The sequence below is a fragment of the Pteropus medius genome, unplaced genomic scaffold (assembly GCF_902729225.1).
Source record: "Pteropus medius unplaced genomic scaffold, Ma_sr-lr_union100, whole genome shotgun sequence".
Taxonomy (NCBI): Eukaryota; Metazoa; Chordata; class Mammalia; order Chiroptera; family Pteropodidae; genus Pteropus; species Pteropus medius.
In genome coordinates, this window is record NW_024347867.1 from 4,293,811 (window position 1) to 4,320,274 (window position 26,464).

Here is a 26,464-nt window from a genome sequence, read left to right on the forward strand (position 1 = left end):
ATGAAAGCTGATCTATCTTGTTTTGCTCACATGGATTGGGAAACAAAATCATGTGAAAATCTTGGGGATAGAAAAGAAACCTAAATGGATTAGGATTTGCTTTTAATTCATGAGTCCTATTAATATAGGTCATTGTTTTATAAACTGGAAATGCAAGTTGCGTTTAATTTCAAAAGGTAGTTTAAATATGTGTGTGATACACAGATCTGTTCCAAAGTTTTTACAGTGTGCTTTGGAATCTCAGTGAAGTTATAAAACAGGGCAACTCCCAGTCTTAGGGGCAGGTACAGTTCGTACAGTAGATATCTTATCTCTTTCAGACTGGGCCAGAGTGTAATGTGACCTCATCACTATTGATAGCCTTGGTACCATAAAGGAATGAATATCCAGAGGTTGTCATTGGACCTTTTGATAAAAAGCGCTGATCTAGAAGAAAGAAATCCCTGTCAACCTAAGGAAGCATGTAATCAGAGAAAGCACACAGGCAATGGGACTCTTGGCTGTTGGCTTGAACGGCAGAGTCCGCTCAGGTAACAAAGCAGCCTTTTCCAGGTCATCCAACAGGGAAGGGCAGTGAGTGACCAGTACCAATGGAGATCAGCACGAGGTCCATTATATAATCAGCTCTCTGTTACTCAAGGATGAATTCCACAGTTTATGTCCGTACCATGTTTCTTCCTGCTGCTTGACTGTTAGCCAGATTGGAGCTTAATGCCTTCAGAAAGACGTTGATTTTCCTAAAGAAGTGTTAGAATTCTACCCTGGTGACAGTTAAACAGCAAGAGTAATAAGCATACCTGTGTTTGTTATTCTCGTTGTCACATCAACACAACACTGTGTATTTTAAACATATCCTCACTTGACTGAAGACCAGTGGCATTCTGGAATTTTTATTCAGTTCTCAAACTCCTAACTGATGAGCAGGAGCTCAACAGGCCAGAAGTTACCACTTACTTATCCTTCCTTGGACCAGTCTGACTATGCAAAAGCGTTTAGCCCTGAGACGCTTCATGTTGGTGCTACCTTCTCACTTTAGTCAATTAGCTAGAGAACCTTTGGTAGATTCTGAGAGCTGGAGGTGTCTTGGGGAGGGTCATCATTGTTTTATGTTTGAAGAATTCCAGGACAAAGAAACAGAAGGAATTAGGCTAAGGAAACAAGGATATTGAATGAGTCAGGATTCTGCAGTTTAAAATATGTAAAGAGAATAGATTCCATGTTAAATATTCTTACTACACACAACACACACACACACACACACACACACACACACACACACTAACAAACACACGACACAGGAAAGTTTTAGAGGTGATGGGCATGTTTAGCACCTTGATTGTAATGATGGTATCACAGGTGTATGCATATGTCCAAACTCATCAAGATGTACACATCAAATAGGTGCATTTTTTTGAATAATTGTACCTCGATAAAGCTTTTTTCCCCATTTCTCTAAACAATGCTTTCTTCTTAAAAATCTTTTTTCCAGCTTTATTGAGATGTAATTGACATATAATGAACATTGTGTTCATTTAAGGTGTACAACGATAAAGCTTTAAAAGAAAAGATAAAAAGACGAGCATAGACTGAGAGAATATACTTGTAATAAATATATCTGTCTAAAGACTTGTATCCAAAATATATAAATAAGTCCTACAGTTCAACAATAAAAAATAAATAGCCCATTAAAATAGGTAAAAACAAAGACATTTCAAAAATAATGAGAAAGATAACAACTTGAAAAAAAAAGATTGCTTGAGGTGTTTGGGTCCAAGTTCACAGCTCTTTTTACTACACGGTTCTAAAGAAAATAATCTAGTCCCATGGTTAGGCAATGCAAATAATTATAATACAACAATAATTAACAATAAGTTATACCCACGTGTCCAAAAGACTCAGCTACAAAACATAAATTTAGTTTAGCATGGCTTTCATGAACATAATATATCTTTAATGGGCTTTCCTAACACTGGGCCCCTAATTAATTGTGATGACTAAATTGGTGAGCTGCTCTCCATGGCTCCCGGTGGCTCACTGGACACTCAGAGATTTCAGAGATTGATGCTGTCTTTTTCTGTGAACTCACGGGCATGTAAATGCACTTCTACCTACATGTAAGGCCATTCTTCCCCTCCATTCTGTGTTTCTCCACCAGTAATTCATGCCACTAGGTCTCAAGGATTTGAGAAGCTATTAAAATGTGCCTTTATTTTCTTAAACTGGGAATGAGTGAGATGTCCTTTAGTCTGGATTATTTTTTTCTAAGAACAATGTTGGAATTTTCTTCCTCATAAGCAATTAAATAGCACCCCTCAGGCAAAAAGACACTTTGGCCTTAGCATATTTTAAAGCAAGAACCACTCACTGCTGGTGGGATTTAAGCCCATGGGGGTTCTTAGCCTGGGGCTTCCATGAGCTTGTGGAAGAATTCCTCATTTTATGAAGCTTCTGTCATGAGTCTCCTCCTATAGGTCAGGTCTGGAGGAGCAATCTCCTGTCAGGGGAGATAATTAGCTGGTAATGAGACTTAGTCACCAGGGACACTCTGCTCATCTTTGTAGACAACTAAAGAAGGAGGAGGATGGAAAAATAGGCCTGCTGCTCTGCACCTCTGTTGGGTTATGTAGGATGGAAAAGGAGCTTCAAAGCTTAAAATGTTTCAAAACCCCAGATCAAGCCGAGCCTCCTCCTGGCAGCCCACTGAGAGGCTGTTAACTGCAAGCAAATGCAGCTAACGCTTTATTATTTTTGGAGGGGGAGGGCACTGGGATCCTGTTAGTTTGCTTCTTGAAGTGTAAAGGCTTCTTTCATAGTGTATCATCTTCACAAAAGACCACAGATGTTAAGATTCCATTTATGTATATAAAATGTCCCAAATAAGCAAATTCATAGAGACAGAAAGTGGATTAAGTGGGTGTGAGAGGATGGGGGTGGGTGAGTGGGGTGTGACTGCTATAGGGTTGGATTTCTTTTGGAGGTGATAAAAAACATCCTCCTCGATTAGATAAAGGTGATGGTTGTGCAACATAGCAGATACACTACAGATGCTGAATTGTGTGCTTTAAAATGGTAAATTTGATGTTACGTGAATTGCATGTAAACAATTAATATATAGTTGTGTCATCTGAAGATGGGGACTGGCAAAAAGTGGCATTGGGGGTGACGGATCCTGAAATGCTGTGGATGATAATAATGACAGCTATGCATATTGTCTTCCAGCCATTGTGTTAAGGACCTGATGTGTGTTCACCCATTTAATCCTCAGAACAGCTCTCTGAGGTGGGTGCTGTCATTACTCCCATTGCACAGATGAGGGAACTAAGGCAGACAGGGGTCAGGTAAGGTCACACAGCTGGGGCATGGTGGAGGGAGGCTCCCTCCAGGCAGTCTGGCTGCAGAGTGTACATCTAGACCCTGGTGCTGTGCTACTGTTTGGATTCTAGCAAGGGCACTGCAGGCAGGATACGATAAAAGGCAATCTGGAGAGGCCATGTAAGTGCAGGAGCTCAGGGTGCCCCAGTTGAATGCTGGCACAGACTCAGTCTGCAGCAAAGGTTATCTGCACAAACAGATTAGCCCTCCTGGCTGTCGTGCCAACCCTGCGACTGACGTCAGCCCCTTTGGCCCCTATTTGTTCAGAGCGGGAGCACACAGGCGTCCTTAGCTACAGATTGGTCTCTGCAGACACACCTCTGCCTCTCCCAGTCCCTCACCAAAAGGCGGGATGCAGAAATCTTGGCATTAGTTCCTGATGCAATACTGGCAGCTCTCTCAGGGCATGTGACCTTGAGAGTTAATGTGTGCACATAACATCATTCAGTGTAGGTTTTTGGTAAGAAATAAGCTTTAAAGCAATTTTGCATAGTTGTACGCTTTTAAAATCAAACGTAATGATCTCTGAATGAAGGAAAAATGAGTCACCTTGCTTATCTTAAAATGATTCTTATTTTAAGTCAATAATACATAGAAATAATGATCTAACCACTTTCCATTTTGTTAAATATTAAAATATAACTTCCAGCATTCCAGTTTATCTTTAGAATCTCTATCTCTCTCTCTTTTTATAATAAGCAAAACGTAGATACATATATGGCATCTAGAACTCTTAGAAACATGAATTGAGAGGTGATATAGAGTAGTGAGTAAGACTCCCCTCTTCTGGGTCAGAAGCCCTGCCTGACCCTTAGCAGCCATGTCCCTTTGGCTGGGTTTCCTTAGCTTCTTGTGCTTCTGTTTCCTGAGTGTAAAATAGGTCATTCGTGACTCTTACACCACAGAAGTGGTCTGGGGTTTAAATGACCTAATAGGGGCAAAGCCTTGAGAGAAGATCTAGCACAAGGCACACAGTATGCCTGTTATTTATATTAAATCTGGATATTTCAGTCTGATACATAAATGATGAAAACAGTCATATATTTGTACCAATCTCATGTCTATGTTTCCTTCATTATCTCATTTGATTCTAATATGGGTCCCGTTTGACACATGAGGCAATGGAAAGAGTGACAAATGTCTGTTCAAGATCACGCAAGGAATTAATGTTTTAGCTGAGTCCAGAGCTCAATTCTCCATATTCTTCAACCAGTTTTATTTATTTTTATAAGTCATCTTTTTATATAATTTTCATTAATTTCTTAGTGAGGAATTTATAAAATATAAAGGTGTATTTCAAGGTTCAAAAAATTTAAAGATCAAACAGCAGAGATGCCTTAATTGAAGGACAGAACCTGAGTCTAAAATCCAGCTTCTTGTTAGTCCCACAGCTTCTAGAGACAGGCCCTGTTCCCTTGTGTTTTTTCATGGATTATAGATTTTTCAGTGTAGTAGGGTAAAATAGTCTTATAATATTGTAGTACTATATTATAATATAATATTATAATAGGTAGTAAGTGTTAAGGATAATCAGTATTAACCTTTCATTTTATGAATTAGGAAACATATATGGATTATGGAAACAGAAGGCTGGTATGACTTTGTTGAAATTGCTAAACAAGTAAATATAAAAGCTGAGAATTAAACATATTGGTCTAGCTCCAAGTCTGGTCTCCTTTCTGTTTTAACAAATTCTGTCTCACTGGTGAAGGAACTTACTTCAACTGCATCAGAACTAGGCAATAGCCTCCTTCCCAGCCTCCCTGTTAAACTCCTCTCCCCCATCCTTAAGCATCCCACTGTAAAGACCTCTCCAGGTGTGGAGGGGCTTCAGGAAGCAGGCAATCTGCCTGCGATGCTTCTTAAACCTGAGGTTCCTACATGTTCAGCAGGTGCACAAATGGTCCCCCTTTCTGGGATTACAGCAAAGCCCTCTCTCATCTGCATTCACCATTTTGTAGCATCTTTTCTGCTATCTACTAGTAGATTTGGCAAATCATTAACTTCTCTATGAGTAAGTTTTCCATCTTGTAAAATAGGTACAACTCCATCTATTTCATAAAGTTTTCAAGAGAGTGAAATGAGCTAATAAATTTATATGACTTAACACAGTGTCTGGTATATAATTAGTATAACTGATACTGTTTTTATTTGGGATGAACTGCTCTTCAGATCCATTTTAATATAAATGGAAACACTCGTTGGTGGCAATGGGGACAAGAGACTTGCTTGGGGCTATACATCCCTTTCTTTGGCCTAAGTCCGAGAATTCCTCCTCTCTGGTTTATGGAATTCAGTCCTCAGTGTTCTCAAGTGAAGATTTCCCTAGCTCCTTCTTGCTGGTTTGGTTTCTAAAATTACTGGTTTGGTTTCTACTCTGATTAGAAGGTATGATAAGAGACATAAATGATACACATCCAGAATGCTATAAAGAATTGTGCATGCCTCTTATTGAAAAGACACAGACACAAAGGGACATCGAGAGGTCTCCAGGGATGGGAAGGGTAGGATCTGCGCTCCTTGGCCACACCCTCCCAGGGCACTGCCCTTTTGGACAGAGAGCCCACCAGCAAGAAGGCATGTGCCAATGTCTTTCCTGGGAGGGAGGGGCACATCTTGGCCAAGTTCTCCACATTCTCTTGCCCAGCCCCTCTATCATCAACAGCACACAGTTATTTAGCATTCACATTATTAGGGCTCAGCATGGTCACAGGTCACTCTATTGAATGGCCTGCTTGCTTCTTTCCTGTGTCTCCCACAGACTGTAGGCTCTTATCGGTAGAGAGTATCTTTTTCACCTTTGCAGCTATAGTTTTTAGCACAGTGCCCAGCGCACAGTGGGTGTTTAATAAGTGCTTTTAAAATAAATCACTGACTAGACAAGCTCCAAAGCAAGAGAAGCATCTGTGAACACAAAGCAAAGGATGAACCTTATTGAACTTTCCAGGCTAAGAGGCGGATTTGGTATGACCTGTCTTATCTTGCGTCACTCTCCTCTTTGCCCTCTGTGCAACAATGACTCTGGTCTCCTTTCATTTCCTCTCGCTCATCAGGCCCATTCCTGTCATGCAGGGCACAGTATGGTTTGCCAGGTTGTGCAAAACACAAGGTCACTCCGCCAAAGTGATATCAGTGCTTCCAGTAGAAATGTCGTGTGAACCACAAACATGACCTACACCTGTAATTTTAAATTTTCTTGTAGACAAATTAAAAGAAAGTAAAAAGAAGCAAGTGGAATTAATAAAATACTTCATTTCACCCAATATATCCAAATAGTACCATTTCAACATGTAATCAATATGAACGTAATTGAGGTATTCTATAGATATATTTTTTCACGCTAAACCTGTGAAATTCAATTTTATATTTTTGGTGCATCTCAACTTAGACTAGCCACATTTTAAGTGCTCAGTAGCCAAATATGATTAGTTGCTATAATGTTGGATGACATAGGGTTGAGCTGTTGCCATTCTAGATAGTGTAGAATTTTATAAACAAGTTTTCTGGAAGTTGATAGTAAAAAAGTCTTTTTCTGACAAAATCAATAAAATAATAACATTTCTAACAGAAGTAAAGGGTCTTAAGGAGGTGGTGCCTTTTTTCTAATTTGCACAAAGATGCATCTTGGGCAGTGGTGGCCTTGTTATCAAGGAACTTTTGTACATTTTGTTACCTCTTCCTAGAAGCCCAGCCCCCTTTGACTGGTCAGTATCTACTCATGTATCTATTAAAGTGCCACCTCCTCCATGAGACCTCGTTCCATTTTCTCTCAGAGCCTGTTTGTTCCTTTGCCTCATAACACTTATTTGGATTTGTAACAATATATTCATGTATGAGATAATTTGATTAAATTCTGTCTCTAACACAAAATAGTAAACTGTAGGAGGGCAAGTTCTTGTCTGTTTTTGCTAGCCATGGAATCCACCAACTCTGAGCATAGTGCTGGGTGCAGAGAAAGGGCTTCTTAAAGATGCGCTGAGGGACTTTCCAGCTGATCGCAGGTGACAATGTCAACCAGCCCCACAGTTTGTGATGCTCATGTTCTTATGATCCCACATACATCTTATTCTCTGCCACCAGGATTGGACAGAGCCTGGAATGTTATTCAAGGTCTCTCCAGGGAAGAAAGCTAACTGTTCACTCTCACTGCTCAAATGTATTTTCTGTTCACAGTATGTGAATTCATCTGACCAATTTCCCCTGAATCTGCTCCAGGTGCAGCCGCCTTTGGTCTTTGCAGAGCTAGGTGACTTTGAGTTTTATTTTGGGCTCATTCAGGAGATTTAATCTTTAGTGGACACTTTAAAGCAAACACATTTTAAAAGTAGGTTACTTGGTAATTGCCAAAAACTCAGGCAATCGAACACTGCATTTTGAAACATACAGGATTGTGCAAATTCTTACCTGAAATCCAGGAGCTGGTAAGCTAGGAAATTTACTCAATTGCTTCATATGCTGTCTTCTCTCTTCCCATCCTCCTAGTATTCCCACTAGTAAATAAAAACCACACGTGGGGCCATTATGAATAAAAGTTATAAAATGAATTATGAGCATAAGGCAAAATGATTGCTAATCAGTTAGCATTAATAATGTGTATAATGTTAAGTGAAGTGGTTAAAATTTGGAACTCAGACTATCTGGGTTCAAATCCTGAACTCGCCATTCACTAGCTGCATGACCTTGGCAAGTCTTTTAACATCTCTGAGGCACAGTTTCTTGCAAAATGAGAGATAAAAAAGAGAACCTATGTCATAAGTGTGTTGTGACACCTGTGAGAGCTACGGACCATATAGTGCTGGCATAGTGTTGAGTTTATTTTTGTTGGAGGAGTTTACACCTATATAACATTCAGGAGCTAGTTAAGGATGGATTCTTCAGGTAATTATTGTGCAGATACAGCCTTCATTTGAGAGAAAACAAACAAGGTCCAGTACCCACTAATTTTTTGATCATTCCTCTGGTCTTGTTTGAGTAGGCCTTACTGAAAAAAATGTTTCAACAAAGCAAGACCTCCCATGAATAAAGTAGGAATAAAACTGATGGTTGTCGAGTGTTGAGTTAGATTTCACTGAGGCCTCTTTCTGTCTCTGAAACTTAGAAATCTATATCTGGTGGTGAATAGAAAAAAACCGTTAAGAGCTATAAAAGGCAATAAAAGTATTTTGTAACTAGAAAATGCTCAGTGTTCATATTAACCAGTTTATTTTAACTGGACTCTCTTAAGCCTAGAGTATAATTTGATTCAGTCATAGAGGTGGAACAACACATCATTTATTAAGTACTTGCTGCTCTATTTTCCACCAGGCCTGGCAAGTGCATGGAAGGTGGTTTCTTATACAGCGAGATTAAAAGGAAGATTTCTAGAGCTGTCCCTGCTCAAGGTCGTGTCCCACACAGATCTGATCTGCCAGGCTGGCCACAAATTCCACCATTAGAGATATATTCCTTTGTATTGGAGTCTCCAATTATTAAACCATTCCCAGCTACAGTCGCCTTAGTTTGTCTTTGGCACTTGGCAATGGGGATTGTGGAGAGGACACAAACTTTTAGTTCAGACATACCTGACCTGGGCCTTTAAAACAATTGTATTATCTTTACAAGTCATTTAAGTCATCGGGGTTTATTTCTTTACTTATAATGAGGGTTGACATTAATGGACTACTCCATTGGTTTGTCATGAGGATTAAATTATGAGATGGCTTTAATGAAGGGAACACATAGTTGCCTGTAATAGTTGTCATTTCCCTGAGAAGTAGAGAGGTAAATTATGATACAAGAAGGCAAAAGTCCAGAGTGGGGACTCCTGCCTGGACCTGAAGCTCTGGAAGACAGAAGAGGCATGAGGCTATAGGAGCCTGAAGGGACATGTGTGTGGGCCGGAGAGGAAGGAGAGTAGGGTGAAAGAAAGGGCAGAGCATATGACAAGGAAAAAGGATGCTGAACACAAATGTCACTGACTTCAATCCTCAGACTTATCATAATGCCTGGATGATGAATCTGCATTAGAATTAATAGAATGGTGTCGATAATGTCATTACTTCAATCGCAATTAAGGGAGAAGAAAAATAATGTACTTCATATATGGAAAAAACTTGATATGTGATATAGTTGCAGTAGTAATACAGATATTAATTTAAATTGCTTATTTATACACTTCTTTTGAGTGCTTGCTCCGTGCCAGGAACTGTTCTAAGCACTGGGGATACGGAGGCGAACATAATTGCCTACTGTCAGAGAGCTCAAGTGCTGATGAGGGAGATGGACAAGAACCAGCAAAGAAATACAAAATATGTCAGCCAATGAATGTCAAGAGAAAAATAAATTAGGTAAAGATACAGGGAGTGTTGAGGGGTCGTATTTTACACAGGGTGATCAAGGAAGCCCTCTCCGATAACAACTGAGATTTTTTTTTTTTTTATTGTTTGCAGAACTCTCATGACTGATGCAGTACCTAAAACATGGCAGACTCAACAAATGTTTGTTAAATAAATGAATGAGTAAACAAATGAACAAATCAAATGTGGGAACAGGGTCAGGGCTGAACTTACCCGTAAGCTTCTCGAAAGTGAGTTCATATAAGATTTTACCTTCTACCTGGTAGAATTCATCCCTAGATTTTCCCAGCACATGTGTTCATTTATTCCCTCATTTATTTATCCTTTAAACCTGCATTGAGTGCTGATATTAAGGCCCAGCTAACCTCTGTGGGTACAAAGATGGATAACATTAATTCCTATCCTTAAAGAGGGGTGAAGAAAACTAGTGAATAGATGATTATAATACAATGAGATATATGCTATAAGAGAGTTTTTATAATGTATTAGAAAGCATAAAGAAGGGAGTTTCTACTCTAAGGACATCACGGAGGGGATTACAAGAGCACACAGGGGCTGAGTCTTAAAGAATGTGTAGAGGCCAATCAGGAAAAGTAGAAGTTGGGGATGACTTCAGGGTTGTGGAAATGTTTAGAATAAAGGGCATTCGAAACAGTGAGAACATAAATACAAAGGCACAGAGGCACAGGGGCTCATGGAGTGCCGGGGAGGACTCTCCTGGAGCAGGGGAAGGACTGGAAAGGCAGCCAGGGTCTGGATCCAGACAGATTTTGGGTACTCCAAGAAATGTGGACTTGCCAGTGGAGGAGTTCGAGCAAGTGAGTGAAGTGATCGATATTGTTGGCTTTTAGAATGATCACCTTAGGATCTAGGTGAGGAATTGGTAAGGGCCCAAGTTAGGACAGCTGCTGGGTAAATGGAGAAGAGATGATCTGAGAGAGGCTCCAGGGTAGAACAAGCAGAAATTGATAATTAAATAAATGGGAGGCAAGCCCGGAAGACAGATGTGGAAGAAAAGAAGTGAGGTTGGTACCATTCACTGAGTTTCGGTTACATGGTTCCACATCCATAGGAGAAACAATGATCCAGATATAATAGCAGGCTGAAGAATGCTTTTTTTTTTAAGTACTCATTTAATTGAATACAAAAATTCCCTTAAAAACTTTTCTATTTTAATTTTCTTTCATATGTCACCTTTTAAATATTTAAAAACTTTGGTGTCAGTGGTATGTTTCAATAGTCCTTTGATGAAGTCAACCTCTCTAAGTTAATGGTTCTTCGACCTAGGTTTTTCAGGGCCTTCAGAGACCTCCTTGGGAACAAGAAAGGCCTACACAGGCAGAGCTCTCAGGCACCTCTCCACTGTGTCACCCACAGCACTCCACCCTACTTGTTCTAAGCTGATGTCAGGAAATTCAGAAAGGGCTCTGTAGCTTTCTTATCTCTGAAATTGCTACTCTAAATTTTCGTAACTCATACAATATGTTTTCTTCAATGTAAGTGCATGGCTGCAGGTCTGTTACAGGGTGTTTGTTTTCTTTTTGTTTATCGTTTGCTTCTATCTTGGAAAATGTAGATCATCAGGGGACCAATATTCATAAATTTAGTATTTGTGCCTGATTGCTTTTAATTGTGGATAAGATTGTTTTGATTGCCACATATTTTTGTTTCTTAATAAATATACACAATGGTCTGTGTTTCTCTAAACAATTAGAATAAAACATCTGTGACCAGTGCAGGCCACAGGGCCTGCGTTGCAACTCTGCCATCAGTCTAGATGAGGTGAAAAGTGAAGGCAAGTCACAAATCAGCTGAGAATTAACACAAGCTGTTGTTTTTGAGTTTTCTAAATATTTTTCAACTCCCATTGTGTGTTTTTGTGTTTTGTACTCAAAAAGTGCTGCCAAAACCTCCCCCAAAGGCAAATCAAACTTCTTATACGTCATTAATCTCAAGGAGATGTGTTTGTTAACTATGAGGAGATGACTAGAATACATATTTTTACCACATTGGAGTTCACAAATTCATTTTTTAAAAGTAAGATCTTGGCTACATGAATTTGTAATCCACTTCTGATTTGCATCTTTAGGATAGTGTTCAGATACTCAAAATGTATCCAAAATAAGAATCATATCCTTGTGGAATTAGCAGGTATAAACATTTAGGAAAGAATGTATAGAACAGGAGAGAATAGAGAGTTGGGTAACCTTAAATAGAAAGCACAAACTCACACACGTTGCTATTTTGTGTGTGCGTGCGTGTGTGTGTGTGTGTTTTCTTGTCTGTGGACAAACTGTTCTTGGAAAAAGTCTTCTGCTTATATATTCCTTTTGTTGAATGCTATGAATTTTCAGTATGCCTTTCCCCCATGTAACGATTATTAAGTTCTCTAAATAATAGCAAGACTGTTTTCCTGTTTTCTACCTATGTTTGTGGGCACAGCATTAAAACTGATTACAATGAATCCTATGTGTTAAGTACTAATGTCACTTTTCTTTCTTTCATTCCTGGGGCCGATGAGATGGCATAGATTTGATGCCTTTGTGCCTCAGGAAAACAGAAAACAGACGTTGTCCATCTTTGCCAAGGAGATTGATGTCGTATTCAATATCACTGTGGGGCACAAGAAAAAAGCTGCCTCTCCTGCACCACAGCTCCTTCCTGGTCGTGACCTTCTTTCTTTCTTTCATCATTACAGCAAGAAAATGCTAACCTTTACTAACTCCTTATTCAAAATGCCCTTGAAGAAAGACAATGAGGTATCAGGAAATAATAGATTCATATTACAATTCCTCCACAAACTTCTTAAGTATCCTTGGAAAATGCTATTGTGTTTAACTCAGTTTCCCTCTTGCCTGGGGACACTAGGTATTACAGGTATCTAAAGTCTACCTTGATATCTAAGTGTGTTTGATATCTCAAATAGCGCAGTAGTAAGATCTTTTCTATAATGTCACTTTTCTATTTCATATTGTCTCACTGAATTTCAAAACGTCTAATAAAAACCACTAATACCATAATTTAAAGTTAGCTCTCTGTTTTGCAAAAAGCCAGTTCCACCCTGTAGCAACAAAAATAGCAAAGGGGAGGAATTGTTCCAAATGTTAGGCCGTTTATTTCCTATTATTTAAAACTTATGTTCTATTTTTTTTCTTTGTTGATTTTTAAACTTGAAATCTGTTTTGTGATGTAAAGAATATGAATAGATTTGGAAGAAAAAAGAGAAACATCTCTGAGTACACTACTCCAAATATTTTAAACCCCTTTGGAATGCACAGATAAAATCTTTCTTAGTTTGTGTGTGGGATCTTGATTATGTAGCTATGAATTATTTAAACAAAGTTTATGCAACATAAAGAACCGTTGTCTAAAAATGTGAATAATTGTTCTTTTTCCTTTTGTGTTGTAAATTTATTGGTGCTGCTGATGTCATGAAAGATATTTTATTCTCTCCAAGCCCAGTTTTCTGCCTTGCTTTTTTGTTGTTTTTGTTGTTAGAATTTGGCTGTGATTGGGAGAGTCAGCTAATGAGTTTTTTCACTTTCAACCTATTGTTCATGGAAACAGTGTCACATGTGACAAAAGAGTGAGCCACATACCACAAACTTCAGGTTGGCCTCTATGAAGTTTGGGCTCAGTATTGTTTCACCAAATGTCTAAAATTACAGCATTGATCACTTTTCACAAGGGAAACAGAATAGGAAAATAGCCCCAGGCTCTGAAAGCTGTTGGAGCTTTTGCTTTGGTTGGCTTGTTTATATTTTAGGGTCTAGCTTAGCTCTGTGCTAATACTCCCTTTTTTGTTTGTTTTTCTCTTCTAAAATAAATTATTACATCTGTGAGCTAATTAACAGGCCATTTGAATTTCTTTACTATCCCATAGAAAATGTTTGTGAGGTAGGATGAACACAGAGTAAAATATCTATCTGTTTCGCTCTCTGTTTCTCTGCGGGCTTGAAGAAGTATTGTTTGAATATTAAATCCTACACTTGTGCTTAAAGGGATAATTTTAAAAATGTGCAAAATGGGGATGTGTGATTTGATGATAGTTTAACATGAAAAAAGTTTTCTCTGGACTAGCTGTGGTTTACAAGTTGGATGCCAGTGAGCAGTCTTGCAGGGTGGTCTAGGGGTACACCAAGAGACGTGACCTACAGAAATGGGGGCAATACTTGTGGCCTCTTCAGGCCTTCTGACAATGATCTTTGATTCCAAGACCTGCGTTTCAAATGGAATTTGCCCCAAACTTAGAAAGCCCAGCGAAGGGTGACTAGGATAATTGGATCTCAAAATAGTGGCACTTGAGTAATGAGTGAGGAGCCAGGAAGAATATGATTTAGGAGGGTGCATAATTGTTTTAAATGTTGGAAGGGTGTGCTAGGAGAAAGAGGGGTTACATCTCTTCACTGTGGCTTCAGAGAGTGGAGTTATGGTCAGCAGGTAGAATTATTGTAAAGTATACTTCATCTTAAGGAAAGGATGCCATTTCTAATGGTTTGAGCTTCCGAAGTGGGTGTAGAGGGCTGCAAGATGTAGCCAGTGCCTGTCGCTGGGGGTGAGCAGAGAGAGGGTGGCTGCTCCTCCTGGGGAGATGTGGTAGGGGTTGGACTGAACCTTTGCTGCAAAGCCTTTCAACATGGAGATCAGCTTTTACTGATTCTGGTAGTAAACATGAATCCTTTATGTCTCTAATTACGCAAAGATTCACCTGTAACAGGCTCTTTGCAAAAGCAAAGTGGAAATGTACATTATGGAGGCCCTTGGCTAAGTTCTGGGGTTCTGGAACTAGGATGGTTGGGTTTACTATTTCTGAGATGATATACTTCTCAATTTTCACATGTGTAGAATGTGGAATGTAGGATGCATCTCATAGGGTTGTTGTAAGGATGAAACAAGGTAATATATGTAAAGACATGAGACCAGGGCTTGACACAAGTAAGCCTTCCATATTGGTTAGCTGTTATTATCATCACCCAGGCACTAGGATATATTAAATTACCAGCATCTAAACCAAATTCAAGTAACCACGTTTAAATATTATGGAGTACTAATGAATGAGATTCTACTGGGAAGGCTGGTCCAAGTTAACCCATAGCTGTTTGTGACTGAATACAGAATGCCTAAGCAGAGAATTTTTTTGTACCATTACTGGGCAGCAACTTTTCTGACTAAACAAATACCGAAATGCATGATACTTTTATTCATTGAATTGCTTTCACAATGAGCCAATAAACAGTTTAGTTAACATTTCCAGGTCTCAACTAAAATATCCAGTTTTCCAATTTATTCATGCTGGTTAAATTCCCAATTATTATTTCAGTAACAAAACTGAGGCCAGTTGAGGAAATTGGTGTGAAATGACTCTTGCTGAAATTTAACGTAAATAAATAAATAAATGAATAATAACTAAAGCCTAATTTTAGAGGTAAATGAGTTAGAGTATGTTAGGTGGGAGTATGTACTGCAAGCATGATTTAGCAGAAGGAGAAAGACATTTTGGATCAAGGGAAAAACAATAGCATAGGTTATAGTTTATTAACTGTGCCATTTACCTACTTCCTTAGAAATGTTTAACAAGGCTTTATTGATCACAATAGCCTTGATTTGTATGTGGGAACAGAAGATTATGTTGTGGGCACCAGACCAATCCCTGTATACAGCGTCTGGAAGCCAAAGACTTCATTAATCATTGATTTTAGGGGGATTGTACAAGTCCATATGAGCCTGTTTTTTGCCAGCATACTTCATCATAATATACAGTTTGATTTATGAATGATTATAGGGTATTAGTTCTAGAAGGGATCACAGATTAGAAATTGGAAGACCTAATCAGTGGCAGAGCCAGAGTTAGGTATTTTGATTCCTTTTGGAAAGCCTTTTACAGTTAACATATGTTGAATCTTTCATCAACGGAATTTGAACCTTTGATGCAGATCTAAAAACCTGACAGCTCAATAATAGAAAACATTTCTCCGAGCAACTCACTATGAGTGACCTTCAGACACTCTTGGTTGCATCTTCTATGAAGCTTCCCCATGAGGCTGAATCTCTACGTCAGAGACCCTGAAGATTGGGTTCAGAAAGTGTTCGGCGAGAAATGCACAGTCCCTGGTAAGCAGGGAAATGTCTCAGGTAGTTTAGTTCACAGTCTAGAACTCTTTCCAACATCACACAGCAGACTCACCTGAAAACTTTAGTTTTATGACTCACTAACACCCAGGACATTAACAGGTTTTGACTCACCCAGGTATCTGGCTTACTCTGACCATTAACAGCCTGCTTGCTCGCCCACGGAGAAGGCCACAGGTGTGCACCAGCAGCACTGGGGCTCTCTCTCAGCTCTACCCTCTAGCATCTGGCATCTCTAATTTCCCACCTCTTTCCTTGGATATATAAGGATTCTGTTTCTACCTTACCCATTTCAGTTACTGTTTCGTATGGATTGCCTGTTTGGCGTTCACTTTGGCCTTGGTCATCCTCTGCTCCACATTTGTGGGCCAGCACCAAATCACTCTTGGCCCTATCTAGGCTGGATCTGGCAACCCAGACTCTTGTGTCAAGGAGGGGAGTTCAGACATTCAATCTGTGAATCAAGGTTGTGTGAATTTATCGTACCTTACTGCCTGTGGCTGTGGCTGTGGCTGGAACATTGTCCCTGGACTGCTATGGCATTCCTTGCCTGGGGTCCACCTTCAACCTTGGCTGATTCCTCACACAGCTGAGTGCTCTAAGCTCAAGGGAATGCAAGGGGTATGGTCCCCACCCTCCTATGCTGGATAGCAGCCATTGCCAGCCAGAGATGAGGACGGAACTCATGTTGCCACGGGCTTACCAGCATCTTCCAATTACAGGGCAGCCAGCTGCTTTCTAGGACCACAAAATGCCGTGGCTCAGCATGACAAAAACCAGCCATGGGCTCTACTGGGGGTGAAGTAGAGCATGGCATGAAGCCTTGAAATAAAAATAACATGTAAATTAGGACCACACATATAGCCCTGGGAAGGCCTCCTGAAAACTTTGGAGAGAGTGGCTCCATTCCTTGAATTTCTTATCCTTTCCAAAACTCACATCATGAAAATAAAATTGTTTCTTGACTCCTTTCCTTCACTTTCTATAGGCATGATGATTCCCTGCTCCTTCCTCTAACGGGAGATTTTCTTGCTGGCTATAAATATCTATGGTCTTCTGACACAGTACCAACTCATTGCCATGCTGGGTGACCAGCCTCTGCTGGATGGGGGTCTCTTTTTCATTACTTAGTCCTCAGAGTTTCTTCTACTTCACTGGCTCCTGCCTTGGTCCTACCCCAGTTCTCACCCTCAGGAAAAATTATGTCCCAATATACCGAAGTGCTAGACTTGCTTGCTATTATTAGTCAAGATCTGGTCAATCAAACATTTAATACCTTGTGGTGGATATGGACCCATAACCTACTGCTTGAGGAAACCAGTGGTCTATTGGAAGACTATTTTTCAGTGTTACTGAGAGCTGCCTATGCTTCTCTCTGACCCCTCCAATGACCCAGCCATCTTATAGAGAACCATACCCTCACTTTCTGTCATCAGTGATGCTTCTGTCTTCAGTCAGCTTCCATCCTCACCGAAACCATCATGCTAGGGATTCCAGTCGAGCATATGCCTCATAAGAAAGCATTTCCCGTTGTAGAAGAAGAAAAATTGACATGTCGTTCTGAGTGCTCCTGGAAATCAAACTGGTGCTTGTTTTTCTGCTAAATGGATATATTCTCCTGAGTCTGATATCAGTGCCCACCACACATATGTGGGTGCAAGCTCATGGAGGGATTTTACTAGGCTCTCCATCTTTTAGAGTCAACATGTGACTGTGAGGTTGTTGTCCTTGACTGACTGAAACCTAACATTTGGCATATGATCTCCTAGTCTAAAGAGTTGTGGTCCACTTGGGAGCCTCTTCCTAACATTTCATGAACTTGGTTTATACAGTCTCTGCAAGCCATTGCTGGGTTTGACAAACTTTTTCTATAAAGAACCAGATAATAAATATTCTGGGCTTTATGGGCCATACTTTCTCTCTTGCAACTACTCAGTTCTGACATTGTAGAGCAAAAGCAGCCCTAGGGGATATGTAAATGGAGGGCTTGGCTGTATTCCCATAAAACTTATTTACAAAATCAGATGACAAACCATCATTTGCAGATACCTGAGATTTTATAATATCCCTTCCAGGCTGCCTCTGAGAAATGAACTGATCAGACTTAAGTAGGGTCATATTTTATACAGTTAAGCGGCTGTAAAATGGCAGATAGACAGAATGTCACCTGTTCTGGAATGGAGGTTCTGCCTAGGTCAATCAAAGACATCTAATAATATCTGGAATTTATCCTTTTGTTCTGTGCCTTAAGGACCTTGGTTTCCTCAGCCCCTTTCTCTTAGTCTCTGTTTAAAACACCAGTTTCTCTGGGACGTCCTTACTGTCACAAAGAGCTAGTCTGGTCTAACTCTTTGTGTCATATGTCACTTGTAGGTTCCACAGGAATGGGACGATGATCATTGTCTAACATAGTGCTGGGCTCGTGGTAGGTGTCTATGTTTTTTGTTTGTTTGTTTGTTTTTTGTGTTTTCACAGATGTTCAGTTGAACTCATTCCCCATGCATGCTTCTCACAAAAGGTGACCCCAGTGAATGTAAACTATTCTGCTTAACAATGGCACACACTTTGTCACAGCTACTTTAGAGGTCTTGAGGATCTGCCCTGTAGTGTGCTGAGCTGGCATCTAGGGCCAAGGCTCTCACCAGACACAGAATCTCACTCTCCTTAGTCCCACCCACTTTTCTGAATGCTTAGAGTTTTCATTTCATATCTGTTAGGCAGTGAAAGTCACAGAGCAGACACCCTCCCTTGGAAAGCCAAGTATGGAGCTGACACAGCCACAGGTTGATATGTACATGTACAATCTGAACTTCTAAGAGCTCTGGGCTTTTAAGAGCTCCAGGTCTCCAGGCCAGCTCTGGAAAGGGCAGAGTGCCAATGGAGCTAACTCTATGAGAGTGGAAAGCTGAGGAGGCAGCCTGGCCACAGGTTCATCCCAGCCTCCCTGTGCTCTGCCCAACTACCGCTTTTCTGGGAGGAGAATCTAGAAATGACACACTCGAATCTACTAGTTGATCTAGAGCTGGGCCAAGGAGCAGCTGTGTGAGTCCGGTTGTTCTTTGTGGTCTGGAAGCTTTGGAAGCATGACAGTCTATTTTTTCCCTATCCCACTTGGTGTTCACTTGATGAATGGAATGTTAGCCTCTCAACGTAAAATACATAAAATACTATGGTAACAGCATTGGGCAATGCAGTATATCATATGATTTGAGCTTTTAGCTCTATGTAAAATGTCTGGTATTCATTTGAAGAGAAATGTCAGCTCAGATACTTATCTTGTATTATCAACTGCAGAAGCACGGAAAATGGAGTAGAGCTTTATGAGACTTGAAACTTGAATGAACATAGTTAATAAAAGAAGCAATAGCAGGAGTGGCAGGGTGGTCTTTTGAGATAGGATTTCAGAAGGTAGATTTTCTACCTGTATAAGCAAAGCAGAAATAGAAAACACTGGCCCAAGTTTGGAAGCAGAAAGTTCTTGAAGAGAAACGTTGGCCTCTTGATTGCCAAGTTAGAATTAGTTGCCAAGATTGTCTTTTAACGACACCTGTGAGTATGCTGTCTTTTCCTCTGACACTAGTGGGACTGATTCTTCATGAAGCCAATGGAAACAGACTTTCCTAGAAATCTGTACATAGCTGTGCCTTTCTGATGCTAAGGTGAGATTTCTCTCTCCTTTATTCTTTAGCCCGTGGTGATTTATATTTACCTTATTCTCTTTTATCACATCTTTTAATCTGAAAATTTTCTATTTCTCTTATGAGTGCTTTTAAATAGAATGCCTTTCACATTATTTTCTCATTTATAAAGCAGGATCATGAATGAAGGTGATATGATTAAGAAAGGATAATTGTGAATATTTAAATGTACTTTCAGAAGATTTATATAGGAACAAAATTGGAGGAAAATCTGGAAAGTTTCTAATTTAAAATTATTTTATTCTACTGATATTTCATGCTCTTGGCTAGCTCTTTACTACAAAGAAATTGATTGGGAGCCAACAGGTCTGAGTTTTTGCCCCAACATTGACAAATAATTCATGTTCAGTTTCACCAGCTATTTAGTGAGGATGCCATTTGGAGAAACTGTGTAAATCTGGTTATTCTTTTATGAAAAAAGTAGCATCAAAATGGCTAGAATGAACCAAGTATTTTATTTCACGGAGACCTCAAAACACAGTCTTTTTGCTGTGGTACATAATGTGATGGTATCTCATTGCATATAATGTCCAAATTCTCCAGGATATGGCATCTAAGTATCTTTGTATTCTGATTCTAAACTGCCTTTCCACATCACTTCCCATTTATCTCATGGGCCCCATTTTTTTGTGAATAGACCATTTGTTGACCCTTGATCACATTGCATACTTTTCTGACTCTGGACCTTTGCTCTTGCTGTCCCCCTGCCTGGTATGCCATTCCATCCTTCCTTCTACAGAAACAAAAGGCCTACCTAGCTTCAACATGCAAGTGCAATGTTTTCTCTTTTGTGCAGCTCTTTCTAAGCTCAGCAGAATGATTTTCCCCCCTCCCTTTGAGTTTACTTATAATAGAGCAATTATCATGTAGGACGATTATTTGTTGATGTATTTTGTTTTCTACCTCCAAAGTTATAGTCCCTAGAAAGGGACATGTCTAGCCTCTGGAACTTAGTAAGAGATTGATAAATAGTTAAAAACATGAAAGATGAATGAATAGATATACTTCTGAAACTAGTCCACACATTTGTTCACAGAACTGTCCTAAGCAATCAATGCTCAGAATTATTTGAAAGGCAGCAAAAGGTCCTAATTCATTGCTAAGAGGAGAAAAGCAAATGTATCAGCATAACTAAATGAGAACATAATCTGGATCTTCATAAGAAATGAGGAAATTTCTTTGATTAAACACATCCATTGGCAAAAGGCCTGAAATCATGGTTAAGAGTGTTATTTTGCTGAAAACTTAAATCAAGAAGCATTCAAAAACAACAGCCATGATGGGTATGATCCTTAGTGAGGATGATTTCCGATGCTGTGTTGAAAGTTTGGCGTGAGGAGAGAATGGAAAATGTCAGTGGGAAAAGGAGTTGTTGGAAGGGAAGTGCTTAAGCTTTGGAAAACGTAGAGAAGGGAAATTGGTCCAGAAACGTCTTGGGCAATCAGCAGAGATGGGAGAGAGATGTTTTTCACCTTCTGGCATAGGCAGCTGAATTAGATATCATCTAGCTAACTCTGATACATTGCCACTAGATGACGCTGTTTCCTCATTAGGCAAACGTGACTCGTCAGTCAGTGAGCCCCAGGTCACAGAGGCAAAAGCGCTGGCCTCAGGGCCTGGGACCTAGTTCCAGCTCTGCTCCTCAGTAGACAGAAGCGTGAGAGGAACAGCCTCTGTCTCTGGAGGTTCTTCATTTGTAAACAAAGACATCCTGAACTGGGTCATTTCTGAAACCTATCCAGTTACTTTTTAAAAGTTATTTTTTTTAATTTTTAAAATCCAAACCTTAGAGATGCCTTTTATGTGAACATACTATTTTACAAACATATCAGTTGTTATTTAAATCTCATGTAGATACTTAAACTCTGTAAAAGATATGGGGCAAGAATGAAGTGAACAGTGGCACACGTGTGTCTGTTGTCCTCGCTGGGCCTAAACAACATTTCTCATGTTAAGTTTGTTTATATACTCAAAGAATTGTGAAGCTAGAAAGAATCCTAGAGCTTATAGAGTTCTATTCTTTACTTTTCATATATACTATCTAAGCATAAGCTTCCGGGTGGTGTGTGGGAATCCTATTGTTTTCTCATTATCTCTCCTTTTCAGAGGTTATAGTTCTAGAACAATGTACTTGTACTCCAGGTTAGTTCTGCACTGCATTTTCTTCCATAGGCTATTAGATATGACACACAAGTTTTGAAGCTCTGTTGAAACCTACTGGATCACGGAGTAAATGATTGACATAGAACCCCTAGCTATTACGTTTGAGCTATTTTTCTTGCCTTCTTTTGTAACAGTGTTTTTCTTAGGTGTGTTGTTTCAGATGTTTTAGTTAGATGGGAATTAAACTCCAAAGTAAGAATGTGGTGGCGGATCAACTCCTATAGCTGTGTCCATCCCTTCCCTTCCCCCAACCCAGAGGAAGTATCCAGCTCCATGTCTTAGTGGAGCCTGCATCATTTTAACACATGGAAAGACTCACTGCTTTTCCTAGGGGGTCCTGAGGGTCATTTGTCTGTTGCTTCAGAAGTAATTGTAACAACAATTCATCCTTTGTAAACAAAATCGCCCACCCTTAACCTATAACCCGGTTAAAGCATTATCCCAGTAGGATAAGCGAGTTACTGATTGTTAAAGACAATTGGCAAAATAGAGGAAAAACAAACAAGCTTTGAAAACTCAAATGCTTTACTCTATATCTTACAAATTCTGATGATACATATTTCTATCTGAAAAAAAGAGAATAGGCTTCAATTTTGTTCTTCCGCTTTTTTTACATATCCCAATGAGGACAGTTTTAGTAAATACTTAAGTTCTCTTGCTTCGAGAAGAAAGATAAGAATGACAATGACCTTGGATGTACTGATGGTCTTCCAAGGACCCAGGAAGCCCTCTCACTAGATCAGTACAGCTCCCGTGTTCCTAGCTAACAAGGTTTCATTAGAGCTGAAAAAAAAATCGCCTTTTGCTTCCAAACACTATTTGAGCTTTGATAGGGCCTCAGCAGGGAATAGATTTTCCTTTTTTTATCTTTTTTGCTTCCCTGGTGTGTAATCTTGCCTTTTAAAATAGTGGCAATCAGAACAAATTACCTAAAGAGTAGGGAATGAAAAGATTTCACAGTCATTGTGGGTATTTTTTAGTTTTCTTTAACAACGGTACCTTCTCTTAGTAATTGAAAATGATCCAAGAAATCTGTATGTACTTGGCGATGCTTTTCGAAGTGTGTGAGCTAGAGAGAGCTCTTAAGGTGACAGAGATTGTTTCAGCCTCTGCTCTGAAGCTTCCCAAAACCAGCAGCTGGCCTTGTTGCCCAGTTCTCGCTTTTGACAGGGACCAGGTGGAAGTTTTAGGACAATTGCTGCTTTGGTTGCAAGAGAGATAGAACCTGGAACAGGAGGACATTTTGTGGCTGGTCTTCAGCTCACATTCCAGATGCAAAGTTTAGCATAGTTAGTGTGTCCCTCGCAGTCTTGGGGAGAGGATCTTAAAAGAGGGTGTGACTCAGAATCTCCCTTGGAGTTTTTGGCAGTGCCCCAGTCTCACTAGGACATGGGTCATTGTGAGGAAGGCAGCCTCACTATGTCTCTGAGACACGATGGGCACTCTGCATTGGCCATATCATTTATCACGTCCTACCCGGCCCACGAATGTTGGAAAACGTGTTTGCTTCCTGAGGTTCAGGGAAATGAAGAATGTGGCTGTATTCCCTAGGACTAAGCGGGCGTCTGAACCTCTGAGAAGAGAGATTGTAGAGTCGGGGTGGGAGTTATGACATTCCTGAGCGTTGCTTAGAGGAAATAGTTGCCACTTCAGGTATCATTTCTGGAGTTTCATATGTGGTAAATTAGAAATACACAGAAATAGGAACAGCCAGCTATTTGAGAGGTTACCCTCTGAGCAAAATATTGCTGCCCAGGCTTCTCTCAGAAGGCCATAAGAAGAATGCTTGGAGCTAGGTGTCAAAGGAAGATTCATGGGAAAGAGGCCATGCCCTGATGGAAAGTCAAGTAGAGAACAGCTAACTTCTAGTGCCTTCAATGTATTATTATTAAGTGGATGAATAAATACATGAATAAATGAACAGAGGTTGGAAGGACCTTCACTAGGACCCAGTACTTTCTAAGCCTTATGTTCCAAGTCTAAGGAACTTGGGGGATGGCCATATGGTTAAAGTCCAGGGAAACTTCAAGAGGTGATAAAGACCTTGCTGTGTGTAGTAGTGGGATTTAAACGAGAAGAAATTTTTGACAGTTCTCAAGAAAGTAGATATCAAATTAGCACTTTCTAATGGATAAAGACAGGCGTACCTTAAGCAAAGTGAATATAACAGCCTCAAACTGAGGTGTGTCTAATCGGGAATCAGTGCAGGCTATCTCTGCAGATGTATTTAACCAAAAGGAGACATTCGAGGGTAGGGGAGTATAGGGTCTTAGGCACAACCCTCAGCCTTCAGCAGCTGACAGACTGGAGGCCAGCAAGCTCAGTCACTAGGAGACTGAGTGATGGGTGCAAACCCAGCCATTGATCTTGGTCTCAAAGGTCAGAGCAGAACCAACTTTATCAAAGTTACTAGGCCAAGTTCAAGATAAGGTTCGAGGACGTCTCATCTCCCTTGGAACAATGAAGGAAGTCTATTTATTCTCTAGGTTACTTTAATGATAGGTGATTCAAATATTCACTTCTATCTTTAGTGAAGCCAGATTTTTTCAAGGGCTCGGCCACATGCTATTGAAAAAAATTAGTGTAATAGTTAGGTTTAGGGTAATTTCCAAAATACAAAACAAAGTATAAAAATCATGAGACTGCTCCCTGAACATCAAAACAAGTAACATTACAAAGCTAAGTTAAAACCCAGCATCATAAAAGAGAAGTATAATTGTAAATTTTAACAGTTGTAACTGAAACTGAACTATATTTTATATGAATTTTTAAAGTAGCCTGTGCAAAAAGAGAAATTATGAATCATAAGCATGACTGTGTTAGATTCTGTGTCAGTACATCAATTTCTAAAAACTGATCTTGAATAAATTCGTGTCAGTCATCTTAAGATGCTATAAGCCTTGTGCTAAAGAGTTGGATTATTTTGGAGATATTCTAATAAGGGATCCTTTTGAGCAAGTCACTGAGAAATCCATTTGCCATGGTGATGATAGTAAACACAGTCCATCCTGCTTCACAAAAAGTAGTTTATCTTTGGTTGAGTCAGAGAAGTGCTAGTGGCGGAGATGATGAATGGTGAGGAGATTGTTCTGGGCAACTATGCAGAACAAAAGCTTGAACTCGACCTGTAATTTGCCCTCAAATTTCTTCAGAGGAAAGAATAGTGGTGGAATACTGACAGTTGTTGAAGGTTGGTAGTAGGTAAAGAGGGATCATTACACTATCTTTAGTTTTGTTTCAATTTTTTTCTATTGCACAAGATGAAACCCTTCTTCAAAGTAGTTCCTAGAATATCTTTTTAAAAATTAAAAAATTTTTTTAAAGATTAAATAAAAAAATAAAATAGTTTAAAAGATTCTTGTATTCTTATTGGTTTCCTTAACTATAAACCAACTAAAAAAAAGAGAAATAGACACATTCAGTTATAAATGTTATTATTTTGCCCATTTTGCACATTTATATATGCTTATTATTTATAATTCTAATGTGTAAGAGAAAGTGAACAAATGGATGTTTTCCCTAAAGAGACTTTTTTTTTTTTACCACATTAATGATTATAGTGTAAAAAAATTCCGTTAAGATATGGAAAATAGATAACTAGAGTCCACTTTCCACTTTATGGATGGGCTTAGGGAATGACTCTTGATTGAATCTACACACACAAATATACATACTGGCCTTTCATTATATTGGTTATCTTTTGTGCAGGAAAATTCCAGTGAGCTTTGATTCCAGGCCTGAGGTGCATTTCGAAATATTCAATGCAGCATGATTTCTGAATAACTCACATTCAGGAGGGAGTACCCCTTGGTATACCACATATGCATCAGCTTCATTTCAATAATTAGGAATAGCTTTTAAGTGACAAATCACAATCTGAAATGTCTGGGTATGTATTTTAAAGATCTGTGTGAAAACTCATTAAGGCTGGTTTTGTGCGTGCGTGTGTGTGTGTGTGTGTGTCTGTGTGTGTGTGTTTGATAATGTTCTTTTCTATAAGTATTTGGATAATCAAATTGGTTATATTTTACAGAATGTTAAGTAAAACTCTAGAACCATCTATACATTAATTTAATAAATTCATTCAGTGAAGAGATATTTATGATGTATTTTTATGAGTCAGGCATCGTGGTAGGTGCTGCGAATACACTAAAGAGCAAAGCCCCGTGGTCGCTGTCTTCATGGGCCTTCCAGACAAGAAAGGTAGCAAACATTAATCTAAATAACCACACCTGTGACTATGTAATTACGAATGCTGCTAAAGGCTATGAGAAAAGCATAGGGTGCTTTGAGGTTATGTGATAAGTCATCCCCACCTAGCTGGGAGTCAGAGAGGAGGTGATACTTGAACTCATATCTGAAGGATAGGAAGAGTACCAGACTGAGGGAAAGGCACATGAGAAGACCCTGATTTCAGAGAGAAGCATGGCACTTTGGAAGTACTAAGGGACCAGGGCAGCTAGAATGTAAAAGGCAGAGAGAGACTGGTGAGCCATGAAACTAGAGAGGCAAGCTTAAACTCAGTCCTGCAGGATCATACATGTCATGGAAAGAATTTGGTCTTTATCTTAAGAACAACTGGAAAGTCTATTAACAGTTCTAAGCCTGGTAATAACATGACCCGATTTCCATTTTTAAGGAAATCACTTTGACTGGAGTCTGGAAAGTGGATTAGAGCAGGGCAACAGTGCCTACAGCCCCTGGCAAGGTGGTGGGGATTGGGGGCCAGCCTTCTAGCCACAAACTGGGAATGTGGTAGTGAGCAGA

At 39.6% G+C, this 26,464-nt stretch overlaps 1 long non-coding RNA gene across 2 annotated transcripts in view; it reads left to right on the plus strand.

The window, feature by feature from the left end:
• Positions 1 to 26,071, plus strand: part of LOC120615794 (uncharacterized) — a 46,056-nt gene extending 19,985 nt beyond the window's left edge. Inside the window, exons 3-4 of one of the 2 annotated variants that reach the window (XR_005656364.1) lie at positions 8,677 to 19,208; positions 26,061 to 26,071. This is a non-coding gene — a long non-coding RNA (uncharacterized LOC120615794). Of the gene's footprint in view, positions 1 to 8,676; positions 23,296 to 26,060 lie in introns of those variants that run through there. The other variant, XR_005656363.1, reaches the window with a different exon arrangement.
• Positions 26,072 to 26,464: the final 393 nt, after the last annotated feature.